We start from the raw sequence: 18,284 nt of genomic DNA on the forward strand, positions 1-18,284 counted from the left end.
GGGTAGCACCATGGAGTAGCCGGAGGACAGCTATTTTCCGTCCTCTTCTGGGTACATTGACTTCAAATACAAAACCTTGGAGGCTCATGGTTCCCACCCCCTTCCATAGACTTACATAGTAATTATGAGAGAAAGACAATAGTTGGAACAGTTTTGAACAAATACATTCTTAAAAAATTTAAGGAGAAGCAGCCGAGAGGGCTAGCTATATTTCATTGTTTCTTCTAAGTTTACGTTTCACATACTTAGGTAATGCAGCTAATTTAGCATACTCAACAACCTGACTCAAACAGAGAGGAATGCCATGTATGTGGCTAGCTGGCTAAGGCTATCCAACACTGCAACTCTTCCAAGTCAAAGTAAGGTTTCTGTTTTATTAATTTAAAAGGTGAGAGGAGTGATGATGCTGTATATGGCTGCTATGAAAATGAACTGTGTGTCCGGTTGATCAGGGGTGTATTCATTCCACCGCTTCTGTTGCAAAATGTTTCTTAAACGGAAGAAAACGAAAGGATGAGGGATCTACCTGAATTTGTCCAATAGAAACCCTTGTTTGTTGGACTAATGATTACACCCCAGATCAGCTAGATGCAGGCAAGAGTCTGTCACCTTGATTACTCCAATGTGTCTCTCGACCTGTGCACCTACGTTATAAACTTTCTGTCGTAGGTTGTAGCAACCTCATGATGGGTATAGGGAAAATGCAAGTATAATATAGTAGCCTGAACCTGTCGATGTTACATTGAGCTGGCTGAATGGAATATGAACGACAGTCATCCAATATGCTGTAATAGAAATGAAGCATGCTCTAATAATCATCCTCCCTAATCTTAAATGGCACCGACCGCCACTGCATTGTATGCAATCCAGCTTGACACTGTGAAGGTACTATTCTGTCACATTTCTCTCCCATGTGGATGCAATTTGGATTATATACACAATAGTTGAAACAGGCAGAGAAAAAACGCAGTGCAATTCAGCCCAGTCTGGATTGTTCTCCAATTTTGCACTGGCAAAGACCACCCCCTCAGTCCTTAGACACAAAAAGAAACAAGCAGGGGCCACTATTGACCAAAAATAGACCCAGGAAGTGTATCTACTTATGCAATGTGTCTACGCCAGTTAGACTCCACTTGCATGGACCATTTTCCCATGGTGAAAAAATCCCATTTAAGTATGACGTAATTTGAGGACTACACTTATGAAACACCTAGCACAGTTTTTTTTGCCCTACTCGAATACAGTCTTTTAAAATGTTGCAGTCGAGATGAATACACTTTCCAATTTACAGATTCTCCTCACACATACATTTCTCACATGCAATTATTCTTTCATCAAAGGTTAAGATAACACACAAGACTCAATTTTACACAACGGGTCGGGTAAAAACATCTCTTCCTTCTCGTGCTCTTCAAGTTATGTTGAAATAACAGGTCTGTAATTGGTCGATGGAGGAATTGCTATTTCCACTTCCCTTTCCTCACTGCCATGGCCATTTCTGCTCTGTTCACTCTGTCTTCCACCTCAATGCCCATAGCAACCTGCTGAGGCTGTGATTGTTGCTCTCGCCACAAAGAGTGAGAGAAAAGAGTGATGGAGGGATTGTGAAATTAGCCGTCTTCAGTCACAACAGTCCCAAGGGGATTAGAAATAAATAAATGAATGACGCTCCCTTCCTTATTCATTCTGCAGTGTGCAGGTCCCTGGCATCTGTTTACCTGGACATTAAAAGCATAGGTTGTGCTTCATGGCCGAATGCATCTCCCTGGCTAGCCATGCTTAGGGGTATAGATCAACCGATTTAAGCTAGCTAGCTATGCCTCTGACTTCTCTTAAGGTAGTGGGAGGACAGAGATTGAAAGCTTGCGTCGATACCTGCATGGCCTCCATCCCCCACTCCTCTCCCACCCATCCATACCCAGGCATTTACCCCGGTGCATGGACTGTCTCTAAGAAATGTTGCACTATCATAGTCTCACATTCAATGCAAAGAGATTCCTAACGTAGTCAGGCTAAGTGCTCATTTGAATCCATCTCACTTTACTTTCATTGGGCAATGTAGAACAATTGCAATTTCTTGGATGACACCAGTCAGCATGGGTTACACCGTAGCCTACTAATCTTCCTTCAATAAAATGCAGTAAGGCCATTCAGAGGTTGCAGTCTTGGTAATGCAGCTAAAGAGAAAGAGAAAAACACTTCAGATAAGGCACGGGTTATGTTGGGTATGTTTACTTCCCCTAAAACTAATTGGAAGAAAGTCCTTAGATACAAAACAGTCCTTAGAGCTCCTTATCATCACTATGTTTCAAGGTTTATTTCTACAATTTCATTGCACATTTCGCATTCCTGTATCTCCTTTAGACAGTATTAATGCTGATAGTTATGGTTCCACAATTTAATTACTATAATGCAGCTATGTCCCCCAAGCAAACTGTAATGCTCTTGTGACTTTCTGAAAAGACAGCATATATTTAGCTTTTAGCAGACCTTGCAATGGCAATATTGTAAGTAGATATTTAAAAAATGTACACACTGCTTTTCATAGACTCAGGCAAGACCACCATTCATTTTTGAAGCACAGACTTTAATACCCTGATCCTTAGCATTACTGTTCATCAGACAGACACAGACAAGACCTGACAGAAAGATCTTAGCTCCCTTTTCCGGTCCACCTCTTTTACATTAAAAGCTGTATGGAACTGCCAGTCATTCGGCAGTGATTCACCCAGAACAGAGTCAACTCATCACTTCGTGTTAAATGACCCCAGAAAAAACAGTTAACAGGGCATGTTGCCAAACCCCCAGATGGCACATGCATGACTTATGCTGCCGATGACATACTGTATATACAGTGAGAAGGAACTACCCATATTCACCTACCATAGCATCTGTTTTCTAAGCTCTCCATGTGGGTGTGTTGGTATTATATCAGGTGAGATACTATACTATGCCAACAAATGGACATTGAATTGATGTGCAGTTAGGAATTTTCAACCACCAGGGACCAGTTGTCCTGTGACCCATTCGGGGGCCCACAAGTTGACACATACAAAGAGATGTGGTGCTGCTGGCCTTGATTTAATCTGGGCTGGTTTAAACAAAACCAGGGAGAGCGAGCGGTTGATCCACTGCAAACCAGTGATAGCGAAGACAAATAACACGTCATGGCACCGACGGAGACCCAGTACCGACGTCCAATGACCGCTGGGTGTGAGAGATACCCCTAGCAGGGAGCCTGGGTCTGACAAAAAGCTTTCAACTGTGCAATTGAGCGACAGCGATTAAATCACTTACACTGGGAAGTTATCGTTGTATGACTGGCTCATCCATCACACACTCATCTAAGTGTGTGGGGGGGCTTTGTGTGCGTGTGTGTCTGCATGTATGCGTGTGTCTGTGGAAGGGTGCATGTATGTGTTTGAAAGAGTGAGTGCGTAAGCACTGCCTGGCGATATCACAAAGCTGCGCTAGCAGGCTTTTCCTGCTCTTTGGGAAAAACACAGCATATCATAAATGTGCTTTCCAAACCTAGTCAAGACCAGTTTTCAAACACACCTAATTTAATTCAAATCAAACCTACATTGTTGGCTACTTACTGTGTGACCATGAAGAAATGTGGAATATCCTCAGAATGAATACGTACCGTAGGAAAATACTATATATTGCATTGTCCTCTATTCACCATGGCACTGGTGTACCGTCCATGTCATTTTAGAGTTAAATGCATGTCAATTTGATTTAACACACTACTCATCTTGTTAGCCTATTTGAATTTCTATATTCTTCTCTAATGGAATAACTCAGAAGCTGATAACTGTATAATATGATTTATTTGAAAAGCATAGAGCTAATGTGAAATAATTTGATATGCAGTGCCTTCAGAAAGTATTCACACCCGTTTACTTTTTTCAAATGTTGTTGTGTTACAGCCTGCATTTAAAATGGATAAAATGTTGTTGTGTTGCATTTGTTATTTTATTTTTACCCCATAATGTAAAAGTGGAATTATGTTTTTGGATAATTTTTTTACGTCTTGAGTCATAAGTATTCAACCCCTGTCACTGTATGGAATAATACATTTAACATAGATTTTTATGACTACCTCATTGCTGTACCCCACACATACAATTATCTGTAAAGTCCCTCAGTCGAGCGGTGAATTTCAAACACAGATTCAACCACAAAGACCAGGGAGGTTTTTAAATGCCTCACAAAGAAGGCCACCTATTAGTAGATAAAAAAATTATAAAAGTAGACATTGAATATCCCTTTGAGCATGGTGATGTTATAAATTACACTTTGGATGGTGCATCAACACACCCAGTCACTACAAAGATACAGGTGTCCTTACTAACTCAGTTGCCAGAGAGCAAGGAAACCACTCAGGGATATCACCTTGATGCCAATGATGACTTAAAAAACGTTACAGTTTAATGGCTATGATAGGAGAAAACTGCGGATGGATCAACAACATTGTAGTTACTCCACAATACTAAATAATTGACAGAGTGAAAAGAAAGAAGCCTGTACAAAATAAAAAATATTCCAAAACATGCATCCTGTTTACAACAAGGCACTAAAGTAATACTGCAAAAAATGTGACAAAGCAATTCTCTTTTTGTCCTGAATGAAACGTGTTATGTTTGGGGCAAATCCACAACACATTACTGAGTACCGCTCTCCATATTTCAAGCCAATACAACACATTACTGAGTACCACTCTTTAAATTTCAAGCATAGTGGTGACTGCATTATGTTATGGGTATGCTTGTAGTCGTTAAGGACTGGGGAGTTTTTCAGGATAAAAAAATGAACGCAATGGAACAGCAGAGGCTAAATCTTAGAGGGAAACTTGGTTCAGTCTGCTTTCCATCAGACACTGGGAGATTAATTCCCCTTTCAGCAGGACAATAACCTAAAACACAAAGCCAAATCTACACTGGAGTTGTTTACCAAGAAGACAGTGAATGTTCCAGAGTGGCCGAGTTACAGTTTTGACTTAAATCTACTTGAAAATCTATGGCAAGATGTAAAAATGGTTGTCTAGCAATGATCAAACCAATTTGACAGAGCTTGAAGAATTTGAAGAATAATGGGCAAACATTTACCCAGAAAGACTCACAGCTTTAATCACAGTCAAAGGAGATTCTAACATGTATTGACTCAGGGGGTTGAATACTTATGTAATCAAGATATACAGTGGGGAGAACAAGTATTTGATACACTGCCGATTTTGCAGGTTTTCCTACTTACAAAGCATGTAGAGGTCTGTAATTTTTATCATAGGTACACTTCAACTGTGAGAGACGGAATCTAAAACTAAAATCCAGAAAATCACATTGTATGATTTTTAAGTAATTAATTTGCATTTTATTGCATGACATAAGTATTTGATACATCAGGAAAGCACAACTTAATATTTGGTACAGAAACCTTTGTTTGCAATTACAGACATCATACGTTTCCTGTAGTTCTTGACCAGGTTTGCACACACTGCAGCAGGGATTTTGGCCCACTCCTCCATACAGACCTTCTCCAGATCCTTCAAGTTTCGGGGCTGTCGCTGGGCAATACGGACTTTCAGCTCCCTCCAAAGATTTTCTATTGGGTTCAGGTCTGGAGACTGGCTAGGCCACTCCAGGACCTTGAGATGCTTCTTACGGAGCCACTCCTTAGTTGCCCTGGCTGTGTGTTTCGGGTCGTTGTCATGCTGGAAGACCCAGCCACGACCCATCTTCAATGCTCTTACTGAGGGAAGGAGGTTGTTGGCCAAGATCTCGCGATACATGGCCCCATCCATCCTCCCCTCAATACGGTGCAGTTGTCCTGTCCCCTTTGCAGAAAAGCATCCCCAAAGAATGATGTTTCCACCTCCATGCTTCACGGTTGGGATGGTGTTCTTGGGGTTGTACTCATCCTTCTTCTTCCTCCAAACACGGCGAGTGGAGTTTAGACCAAAAAGCTCAATTTCTGTCTCATCAGACCACATGACCTTCTCCCATTCCTCCTCTGGATCATCCAGATGTCATTGGCAAACTTCAGACGGGCCTGGACATGCGCTGGCTTGAGCAGGGGGACCTTGCGTGCGCTGCAGGATTTTAATCCATGACGGCGTAGTGTGTTACTAATCGTTTTCTTTGAGACTGTGGTCCCAGCTCTCTTCAGGTCATTGACCAGGTCCTGCCGTGTAGTTCTGGGCTGATCCCTCACCTTCCTCATGATCATTGATGCCCCACGAGGTGAGATCTTGCATGGAGCCCCAGACCGAGGGTGATTGACCGTCATCTTGAACTTCTTCCATTTTCGAATAATTGCGCCAACAGTTGTTGCCTTCTCACCAAGCTGCTTGCCTATTGTCCTGTAGCCCATCCCAGCCTTGTGCAGGTCTACAATTCTATCCCTGATGTCCTTACACAGCTCTCTGGTCTTGGCCATTGTGGAGAGGTTGGAGTCTGTTTGATTGAGTGTGTGGACAGGTGTCTTTTATACAGGTAACGAGTTCAAACAGGTGCAGTTAATACATGTAATGAGTGGAGAACAGGAGGGCTTCTTAAAGAAAGACTAACAGGTCTGTGAGAGCTGGAATTCTTACTGGTTGGTAGGTGATCAAATACTTATGTCATGCAATAAAATGCAAATTAATTACTTAAAAATCATACAATGTGATTTTCTGGATTTTTGTTTTAGATTCCGTCTCTCACAGTTGAAGTGTACCTATGATAAAAATTACAGACCTCTACATGCTTTGTAAGTAGGAAAACTTGCAAAATCGGCAGTGTATCAAATACTTGTTCTCCCCACTGTATGTGTTTTTATTTTCATACACTTTTTTACATTTTAGAATTTTTAGAACAGAGTATTTTGGGTAGATCGTTGACAAAAAAATTACAATTAAATCCATTTTAATCCCACTTTGTAACACAACCAAATGTGGAAAAAGTCAAGGGTGTGAATACTTTCTGACGGGACTGTATGACTTAATACGACTGTAGGGAATGTTCATATATAAAACCCTTTACATATAATTTAATTTACTTACAGTACAATGCAGTCCAAAGTAAAATATTTTTTTCTGTATAGTCTCACCCCCACCCACCACCACCACCACATTACACCGTACAAGCATTACATTTCTTTAAATGAAAAATGTCCACCAGGCAAACAGTGTTAACCGTACTGTATGTCACAGATAATTCAATCGTATTTAACATCTTTACATATCTGTGAGCGGAGGCATTTCCCTGTCAAGTGGATGTTTTGCCAACACAACAGCATATTTTACTGCCACAAAGCAAACCTCCGTAGCACTACCTGCCGAGCCTGTCCAATCCAGTCTCGGCAGAGCTGTGGCTGAGCCAATAGTACAGCAGTGGCCATGATGAGCGTGGTGAGGATCAGAGCCCTGTGGAGATGGGATGTGGAAGGTATGTGTTGGCATGGTCCAGACTCATGGTTCTGGTTCTGGGCAGCCTGCACAGCCTCCTGTTCCTCCTGGGTCAGGGTGAAAGGGCACAGCCTGGCTAGGACTTCAAGGGCTGCCCTCTGACCTGACTGAATTGCCCCATCCATGTAGCCACACCACTGGGTGGCCGTCTCTGTGCCGGCCCAGTGGATCCTGGGAAGGAGAGTTCATTTTATTTGTTTATTTGGATCCGCATTGACTTTTGCAGGAGCAGCAGCTATTCTTCCTGGGATCCACAAAAAACACAAAACATGACAAGTAACAAAACACTGATACACTGAGAGAAGGACAGTCACACACAAATTTAAAATATAACATTATACAAACAATACAACAGAAAAATGTAACAATAATACAAACACTACAACCACCCCAAAATAATGTGTGTGTTTATGTGTGTGTCCCCTCACAGTCCCCGCCGTTCCATGACATTTTGTTTAATATTTGTTGATGTTACTTGAGTAATTGGAGCTGGAAGGGAGTTCCATGCGATCACGGCTCTTTATAATACTGTGCGTTGCCGTGAATTTTGGACTTGGGGACTGTGAAGAGACCCCTGGTGGCATGTCTTGGGCGTAGAGTTTGTATGGGTGTCTGAGATTAATGTTATTTGATTATGCAGACAATCTGGAATTTTCATCACAGTAATATTTATCATAAAAACTAGAAGAGAAGCAGTTAATCTCTCGTCAACCCTCAATCAGGAAATACTGGCATGCATGTTGTTGATCTTAGTTCTGTATGCGCAGTTAAAGCCACGTTGCTCTGTTTTGAGCCAGACGCAGCTTTTATTGGTATTTATTTGCTGCCCCAGACCATATTACCAGACAGTAGTCAAGATGGGACAAGACCAGAGCCTGAAAAACTAGTATAGTTGATTTTTGTGTCAAAAATATATATATTGTTTATAACAGAAATACCCCTCCCCATCTTCACAACAACATTGTCAATATGAGTTGACCATGATAATTGACCACCAAATGTTATACCTAAGAGTTTAACTTCCCCAACTTTCTCAATGGTCACACCATTTATGCACAACTCCAGTTAAGGCTGAGGTCTTAGAGAATGTCTTGAACCAAATACACTACATTAGCAAAAGTATGTGAACACCTGCTCGTCAAACATCTCATTCCAAAATCATAGGCATTAATATGGAGTTGGGTCCCCCTTTGCTGCTATAACAGAATCCACTCTTCTGGGAAGACTTTCCACTAGATGTTGGAACATTGCTGTGGGAACTTGCTTCCTTTCAGCCACAAGAGCATTAGGGAGGTCGGCACTGATGTTGGCCGATAAGGCCTGGCTCGCAGTCTGCGTTCCAATTCCTCCCAAAGGTGTTTTATGGGGTTAAGGTCAGGGCTCTGTGCAGGCAAGTGAAGTTCTGCCACACCGATCTCGACAAACCATTACTGTATGGACCTCACTTTGTGCACGAGGGCATTGTCATGCTGAAACAGCATAGGGCCTTCCCCAATCTGTTGCCACAAAGTTAGAGGCACAGAATGGCCAAGAATGGCATTGTATGCTGTAGCGTTAAGATCTCTCTTCACTGGAACTAAGGGGCCTAGCCCGAACCATGAAAAACAGCCCCAGACCATTATTCCTCCTCCACCAAACTTTACAGTTGGCACTATGCATTGGGGCAGGTAGCATTCTCCTGGCAATCACCAAACCCAGATTCGTCTGTCGGACTGCCTGATGGTGAAGCGTGATTCATCACTCCAGAGTCCAATGGCGGCGAGCTTTACACCACTCCAGCAGATGCTTGGCATTGCGCATGGTGATCTTAGGCTTGTGTGCAGCTGTTCGGCCATGGAAAACCATTTCATGAAGCTCCCTACTAACAGTTATCGTGCCGACGTTGCTTCCAGAGGCAGTAAGGACCTCGGTAGTGAATGTTGCAACAGAGGATAGACAAATTTTACGCGCTACGCGCTTCAGCACTTGCCGGTGCCCGTTCTGTGAACTTGTGTGGCCTACCACTTTGCAGCTGAGCCTTTGTTGCTCCTAGACGTTTCCACTTCACAATAACAGCACTTACAGTTGACCGGGACAGCTCTAGCAGGGCTGACTTGTTGGAAAGGTAGCATCCTTTGACGGTGCCACGTTAAAATTCACTGAGCTCTTCAGTAAGGCTATTCTACTGCCAATGTTTGTCTATGGCGATTGCATGGCTGTGTGCTCAATTTCATACACCTGTCAGCAACAGGTGTGGCTGAAATAGCCAAATCCACTAATTTGAAGGGGTGTCCACATACTTTTGTATATATAGTGTAGCTACAATGCTTTTAGTTGTAGATGTATTTAAGACCAGTTTATTATTAATCACCCATTCTGATACTGACTGTAATTCCTTATTTAGAATTTCAGTGAGCACACTGGCTTTGGATGCTTACATGTAGAGTATGGAATCATCTGCATTCACAGTTATCACTCCCTGCCAGCTGTCTTCACACTGAAATATTTACCATGCTTATTTCATTGCTTGTCAATGCTAAATAGGAACATATTTCAACGATGAGAGTACAATCCTGAAACAAGCGGGGGTGATTATCTGTGACATCAGAGTGAAAGCTAATGAGAAATGACACCTGCACCTAGAATATGCTTCAAACAGGACAACGTGTTATTTACTTCTGATTGAGATGATTTGCTAATAGAGAGCCTGTAGCAGAACACTCTGATCTAAAATGTGATTAGATACTATTACATGACTCTGAAGAGAAAACAAAAAATAATGTTCACTGACTCTCAACATCTATGAATAAAAACACTGTCCAGATGTTCCAGCATGTTCTAGCAGATACATGTTTACTCTGCATGCATTATGGATGCGTAGGCTTACTTATGCCTGAACACCTGGGTCACTTTAACCACAGTGCCTTTCACCAACTGAATGGGTCTCTCTCTCTTCCTATATAAATATAGATATATATACAGATCACTTACATGTGAGCGGAGGATGTCTGTGTGTTGGGCTGTTCATCCTCAGCTGACACACAGTTATAATGAAGGGTAGAACAAGAGTTTGTCCAGCACAATAACAAACAGTGAACATCCTCTGGTTAGGGCTTCCATTCATTGGGGAGCTCTTTAAAGTCATTACAGTTTCTTACATAATTTAAAATCTCCTCTAATTATTTATCCAGGTAAGTTGACTGAGAACCCATTCTTATTTACAGCAACAACCTGGGGAATAGACAGCACCCTACACAGGGCAATGTCCCAAATCACTGCCCTGGGGCATTGGGATATTTTTTTAGATCAGAGTAAAGAATGCCTCCTACTGGAACTCCAACAGCTTCTGGTCTCCCATCTAGGGACTGACCAGGCCCAACCCTGCTTAGCTTCAGAAGCAAGCCAGCAGAAGGATGCAGGGAGGTATGCTGCTGGTGATCATGCAGTGATCTTAAAGCACCTCATGGGTCTGGATGAGAGATATGGGAGGTTTGGGTAATCCACAGATTCTGTTGTGTTCTATATGGGCATTGCTGCTTGCATATAGTGCATTCGGAAGATATTCAGACCCCTTGACTTTTTTCACATTCTGATATGTTACAGCCTTATTATAAAATTGATGAAAAATTAAAAATCTGAATCAATCTACACACAATAGCCCATAATGACAAAGTGAATCCGATGGTCACTCTGACAGAGCTCCAGAATTCCTCTGTGGAGATGGGAGAATGTTCCCAGAAGGACAACCAAATCTGGAGCACTCCACCAATCAGGCCTTTATGGTAGAGTGGCCAGACGGAATCCACTCCTCAGTAAAACGCACATGACAGCCCGCTTGGAGTTTGTCAAAAGGCACCTAAATACTCTCAGACCATGAGAAACAAGATTCTCTGGTCTGATGAAACCAAGATTGAACTCTTTGGCCTGAATGCCAAGTGTCACGTCTGGAGGAAACCAGGCACCATCCCCATGGTGAAGCATTGGGGTAGCAGTATCATGCTGTCGGGATGTCTTTCAGCGGCAGGGACTGGGAGACTAGTCAGGATCGAGGGAAAGATGAACGGAGCAAAGTGCAGAGAGATCCTTGATGAAAACCTACTCAAGAGCTCTCAGGACCTCAGACTGGGGTGAAGGTTGACCTTCCAACAGGACAACAACCCTAAGCACACAGCCAAGACAACGCATGAGTGGCTTTGGTACAAGTCTCTAAATGTCCTTGAGTGGCCCAGTAAGAGCCCGGACTTGAACCCGATCGAACATCTCTGGAGAGGCCTGAAAATAGGTTCGCAGTGACGGTCCCCATCCAACCTGACAGAGCTTGAGAGGATCCGCAGAGAAGAATGGGAGAAACTCCCCAAATACAGTTGTGTCAAGCTTGTAGCGTCATACCCAAGAAGACTCAAGGCCGTAATCGCTGCGAAAGGTGCTTCAACGAAGTACTAAGTAACGGGTCAGAATACTTATGTAAATGTGATTTTACAGTTTGACATTTTTTATGAATTTGCAAACATTTCTAAAAACCTATTTTTGCTACGTCATTATTGGTTTTGTGTGTATATTGATAAGGGGAAAATAAAGATAAGGCTGTAGCGTAACAAAATGTGGACAAAGTCAAGGAGTCTGAAAACTTTCTGAATGGACTGTATGCAAATTGAATACTGTAGTATTTAATATAGTTAAAAAAGTGTTGTGCTTTTCAGACTGTAGTATTTAGTGTTGTATACTACAACATTCTATAATAAGTACTACACACGATCGAGGGATACTACAGTGTGTAGTATAATATTCTACAGTATACTACAGTTTACTATAGAATTCTAAAGTAAATACTGTAGTATTCTAGAGTAAACGGTAGTCTTTTTTCAGCTGTCCTGAGTCTGCACAACTCTGCCAGGACCTAGGATCAAGAGAGACAATTAAGTGTTTTAGTACTATATCTCTTGACACAATGATGAAAATAATCATGGCCTCTAAACCTTCAAGCTGCATACTGGACCCTATTCCAACTAAACTACTGAAAGAGCTGCTTCCTATGCTCGGCCCTCCTATGTTGAACATAATAAACGGCTCTCTATCGACCGGATGTGTACCAATTTCACTAAAAGTGGAAGTAATAAAGCCTCTCTTGAAAAAGCCAAACCTTGACCCAGAAAATATAAAAAACTATCGGCCTATATCGAATCTTCCATTCCTCTCAAAACGTTTTGAAAAAGCTGTTGCGCAGCAACTCACTGCCTTCCTGAAGACAAACAATGTATACGAAATGCTTCAGTCTGGTTTTAGACCCTATCATAGCACTGAGACTGCACTTGTGAAGGTGGTAAATTACCTTTTAATGGCGTCAGACCGAGGCTCTGCATCTGTCCTCGTGCTCCTAGACCTTAGTGCTGCTTTTGATACCTTCGATCACCACATTCTTTTGGAGAGATTGGAAACCAAAATTGGTCTACACGGACAAGTTCTGGCCTGGTTTAGATCTTATCTGTCGGAAAGATATCAGTTTGTCTCTGTGAATGGTTTGTCCTCTGACAAATCAACTGTACATTTCAGTGTTCCTCAAGGTTCCGTTTTGGGACCACTATTGTTTTCACTATATATTTTACCTCTTGGGGATGTCATTCGAAAACATAATGTTAACTTTCACTGCTATGCGGATGACACACAGCTGTACATTTCAATGAAACACGGTGCAGCCCCAAAATTGCCCTCGCTAGAAGCCTGTGTTTCAGACATAAGGAAGTGGATGGCTGCAAACTTTCTACTTTTAAACTCGGGACAAAACAGAGATGCTTGTTCTAGGTCCCAAGAAACAAAGAGATCTTCTGTTAAATCTGACAATTAATCTTGATGGTTGTAAAGTCGTCTCAAATAAAACTGTGAAGGACCTCGGCGTTACTCTGGACCCTGATCTCTCTTTTGACGAACATATCAAGACTGTTTCAAGGACAGCTTTTTTCCATCTACGTAACATTGCAAAAATCAGAAACTTTCTGTCTAAAAATGATGCAGAAAAATGAATCCATGCTTTTGTTACTTCTAGGTTAGACTACTGCAATGCTCTACTTTCCGGCTACCCGGATAAAGCACTAAATAAACTTCAGTTCGTGCTAAATACGGCTGCTAGAATTCTGACTAGAACCAAAAAATGTGATCATATTACTCCAGTGCTAGCCTCTCTACACTGGCATCCTGTTAAGGCAAGGGCTGATTTCAAGGTTTTACTGCTAACCTACAAAGCATTACATGGGCTTGCTCCTACCTATCTTTCCGATTTGGTCCTGCCGTACATACCTACACGTACGCTACGGTCACAAGACGCAGGCCTCCTAATTGTCCCTAGAATTTCTAAGCAAACAGCTGGAGGCAGGGCTTTTTCCTATAGAGCTCCATTTTTATGGAATGGTCTGCCTACCCATGTGAGAGACGCAGACTCGGTCTCAACTTAAGTCTTTACTGAAGACTCATCTCTTCAATGGGTCATATAATTGAGTGTAGTCTGGCCCAGGAGTGTGAAGGTGAACGGAAAGGCTCTGGAGCAACGAACCGCCCTTGCTGTCTCTGCCTGGCCGGTTCCCCTCTCTCCACTGGGATTCTCTGCCTCTAACCCTATTACAGGGGCTGAGTCACTGGCTTACTGGTGCTCTTTCATGCCATCCCTAGGAGGGGTGCGTCACTTGAGTGGGTTGAGTCACTGACGTGATCTTCCTGTCTTGGTTGGCGCCCCCCCTTGGGTTGTGCCGTGGCGGAGATCTTTGTGGGCTATACTCGGCCTTGTCTCAGGATGGTAAGTTGGTGCTTGAAGATATCCCTCTAGTGGTGTGGGGGCTGTGCTTTGGCAAAGTGGGTGGGGTTATATCCTTCCTGTTTGGCCCTGTCCGGGGGTATCATCGGATGGGGCCACAGTGTCTCCTGACCCCTCCTGTCTCAGCCTCCAGTATTTATGCTGCAGTAGTTTATGTGTCGGGGGGCTAGGGTCAGTTTGTTATATCTGGAGTACTTCTCCTGTCTTATCCGGTGTCCTGTGTGAATTTAAGTATGCTCTCTCTAATTCTCTCTTTCTCTGTTTCTTTCTCTCTCTCGGAGGACCTGAGCCCTAGGACCATGCCTCAGGACTACCTGGCATGATGACTCCTTGCTGTCCCCAGTCCACCTGGCCGTGCTGCTGCTCCAGTTTCAACTGTTTTTCCTGCGGCTATGGAACCCTTACCTGTTCACCGGACCTGCTACCTGTCCCAGACCTGCTGTTTTCAACTCTCTAGAGACAGCAGGAGCGATAGAGATACTCTTAATGATCGGCTATGAAAAGCCAACTGACATTTACTCCTGAGGTGCTGACTTGCTGCACCTTCGACAACCACTGTGATTATTATTATTTGACCATGCTGGTCATTTATGAACATTTGAACATCTTGGCCATGTTCTGTTATAATCTCCACCCGGCACAGCCAGAAGAGGACTGGCCACCCCTCATAGCCTGGTTCCTCTCTAGGGTTCTTCCTAGGTTTTGGCCTTTCTAGGGAGTTTTTCCTAGCCACCGTGCTTCTACACCTGCATTGCTTGCAGTTTGGGGTTTTAGGCTTGGTTTCTGTACAGCACTTTGAGATATCAGCTGATGTAAGAAGGGCTTTATAAATACATTTGATTTGATGTGTGCTCTTTCTCTCTACATCTATCTTTCCCTCTCTCTCCATCCCTCTTCCACTATCTCCCTAACTCTTTCCCCCTCTCTTCCCCTCTTTCCGTTCGGCTGTGTGGGTCCCCTAACAGGCCATTGCAAATTCATTATGTGACCATCTTCCCAAGAAAGCGATGTCCCCTCCGACCCCACATCCATTTTCCTTGGGCCTCGACGAATGTCTCATAGTGAAGAAGTAATCACTCATATTGTTCTCCTTTATGTTAGTTCAGGTAGTTGCTCAGGGGTTAGCTGGTGCTGGTTCGGGTTTGTTATGGGGCCATACGGTGGTTACAGAGGCTGATTGTGTGTGTGTGTGAGTGTGTTATGGTGGAAGGAAAGGGCATAGACAAGATGTGGGTGGTGAAGGAGCGGGGTATAATAGCGGTCATTGGTAAATATAGACAGGGTAGATATGTCAGTGGCGTTACGTGCAGGTAGGATATTGCCGATGAAGAGGAGGGATGGAGGGGACTAGAGGGGAGGTTTAGAACAGTAGCAGCTTAGCAGGGTTTATTTCCTGCCACAGGGCGTGCAGAGGCTGGGGTGGTAATATGTCAGCAGCCCGGTGCCATGACATTAACAGGACAACCCCCGCTGTACTCTTCCAAGGCCTAGTCCTGACAACACAGAGCAGAGCACATCTGGAACACACAGTCCTGCAACACAACACACAGCAGAGCACATCTAGAACACACATCTAGAACATACAGTACAGTCCTAGAGACAACAACACAACACATCTCTATTTACTACAACAACAGAAGCAGACACACAAACACAGGCTTCTCTATTCACTACATACAGCACAACAGTTTTTATGTTAATGTGTTTAATGTGTTTGCATGTTGAAATTAATCAATTACTGAAAACCAGAGATAAGATAACGAGGTTTGTGCTTTTCTCTGTAAAATTACACTGCTTTTTCTCTGTAAGATTCTGCTGCTTTTCTCTGTAAGATTCTGCTGCTTTTCTCTGTAAAATGATGCTGCTTTTCAACTGTAACATTATGTCTCAACGCACCACACCTCTTCTAGGTTACCAATGTATGTCATATTCCCCAGTACTTCATTTGTAAATCGGGAGGTCCCAGAACCCATAGTGAGCGTGAGAGGGGGATTATCTGGAGTAAACAGCCAAGTAGCCTACTATCTATGGGGGTGAAACGGACAGCTGATTAATTCAAAGCAATTTAGACGTCACTGCAGAACAGCCGCCATGCGTAGGCTATACTCTATAGTATCCCCACGTACTCGAGTAAAGCTATGGTGCTTACACAAGTCAGAATTTCTTATAAGCCACATTTTCAAGACATTAATGTACAGCAACATACATCAGAACACCTGCCATATGCATATGCACACATACTCAGCTGTAGGGCTTACAAGACTTGAATTTCATATCATTTTCCAGACATCAATGTAGCAGTAGAACAAATATCACAATATCTGAATAGAACTTCAAATAAAATAAATCAATGTAGATGACAGCAGAACACACATACAGTATGGGAATATATAGGCCTCCTGCCTGTGACAATATCCATATTCATTTCACAGTACAGAATAAGTTTGTAAAGGAAAAAGATGTTCCTACCTTAGTTTTCAAAACCTCCCACAATGACTCTCCCCATGTCAAGTCCATTTAACTCCTAACAGTCGATTTCCCCCATTAGCGGGCCTGTCGCTGTACAGCCCAGCTTTGAATTTTGCATGAGTGGAGGTGCCGGTGGTGATTTGTTTTATTTGTCTTTCCCACGTTTCAAATTCAGTAGTGAGATGACTAGCCTAGCTACGTGACATGATTACGTAGGGACCTCTTCACTAGCTGACCATCACTACCAAGACAAGACCTGTGCCAGTATCAGTTACTTACCCCACCGGCCCTCCCCATAAACTCTATGTCTACAAATAAGAGAGCAGGTCTGGAATCATTGTGGCAGGATAGGATGATTACACAGAAGGATTCCCACGCTTTTACATGATGGTCTTTCTGGGGGGCGGGAGAAATAACAAGGAGGCAACTTGATTTAATGCTGATCGTTTTATTAGAATGTCTACAGTGCAAACAGTGAAATAATTCATAAATCATGCTGCAAGAGATACTGGATCCGGGACAAATAGGTGCCGGAACGAACTAAGTCAAATCTGAGAGGTGCCGGATCCTTTTCCAGCAGGATCCGGCTCAAATTAAGCACTAATAGTCCCACTGTGTTCTGTGTGAATCCACCTGTCCACTCACTTCCTCTATCAGTCTTCACTGTATCTCCTACTTGTTGATATCCATCTCTCTATATTGTTTCTCCCTCCAGAGTCTCGTAACTAGTCAAGCAGGGAAAATCATCAACCCCCATGCCCTCCCTAGCCCTGGATTCCTCGGAGGCAATTCTTCCTCGCCATTCAAAGCTTAAGCGCATGAAACGCCGCCCAGGGAGCAGAATGCTAACATATTGCAACAGACAACATCTGTCAGGCCAATGTGCTCGTTTGTCAATCTTGGTAGTGTGTTGTGTCACGGCGACAAGCGATCTGTGTGTTTTCTACTTCCCTACAAGACTGACTAGTCCCAGGGGAGCGATTGACCCTTGCCCTTCATGCTGCTCAAATGTTCTTGCTGTAGAGATATTATGAGAAAACCCAGTGTGCAGTTGTTGAAGCAGTTACTAGCCCGGGACCATGATAGCAGACGGAACAGCGGGTTTAGTGGAGAGGCTCCAGTCTACTGCTCATCCAACACAGTCCCAAGGTTTCCCAGTGTTATATAAGTTAGTTAGTTATATAACTATAACTATATAAATAATATTATACTAGGCATATTATTAAATACGAAGAGGTTTAAGGGGTTATGCAGCCACTAAGACCCAACGTTCAAGTATGACTGTCCTATTCAGGCTTGACATTCTATGACATTTATATCTAGGCCAATTAGACACCTACTTTCTCCTCATAGTGGATGTAGCTAGCAGCCTCCTCTCCCAGGTATTTCACCAGGCTGAGAATGGCAGCATCCCTCCTCTCGCTCAGCTGAACAGGAGAAATTAGAGTCTTAATCCTGAAGCTTTGAATTCACATTCTCTCATCATGCACAGAAATAAGCTTGGCCTGTTAAAATATGAATGCAGTTCCAAGAAGCCAGTTCAAGCTGAGGTCCACTGGTGGACTATCGATGTGAATACCTCACGTC

The 18,284-nt window shown here is 43.1% G+C and overlaps 1 pseudogene; it reads right to left on the bottom strand.

Annotated features, from left to right (window-relative positions):
* Window positions 1-7,281: 7,281 nt before the first annotated feature.
* LOC139543415 (probable flavin-containing monoamine oxidase A) overlaps window positions 7,282-18,284 on the bottom strand; it is a 44,665-nt pseudogene continuing 33,662 nt past the window's right edge.

The sequence above is a fragment of the Salvelinus alpinus genome, chromosome 18 (genome assembly GCF_045679555.1).
Source record: "Salvelinus alpinus chromosome 18, SLU_Salpinus.1, whole genome shotgun sequence".
NCBI classification, from domain to species: domain Eukaryota; kingdom Metazoa; phylum Chordata; class Actinopteri; order Salmoniformes; family Salmonidae; genus Salvelinus; species Salvelinus alpinus.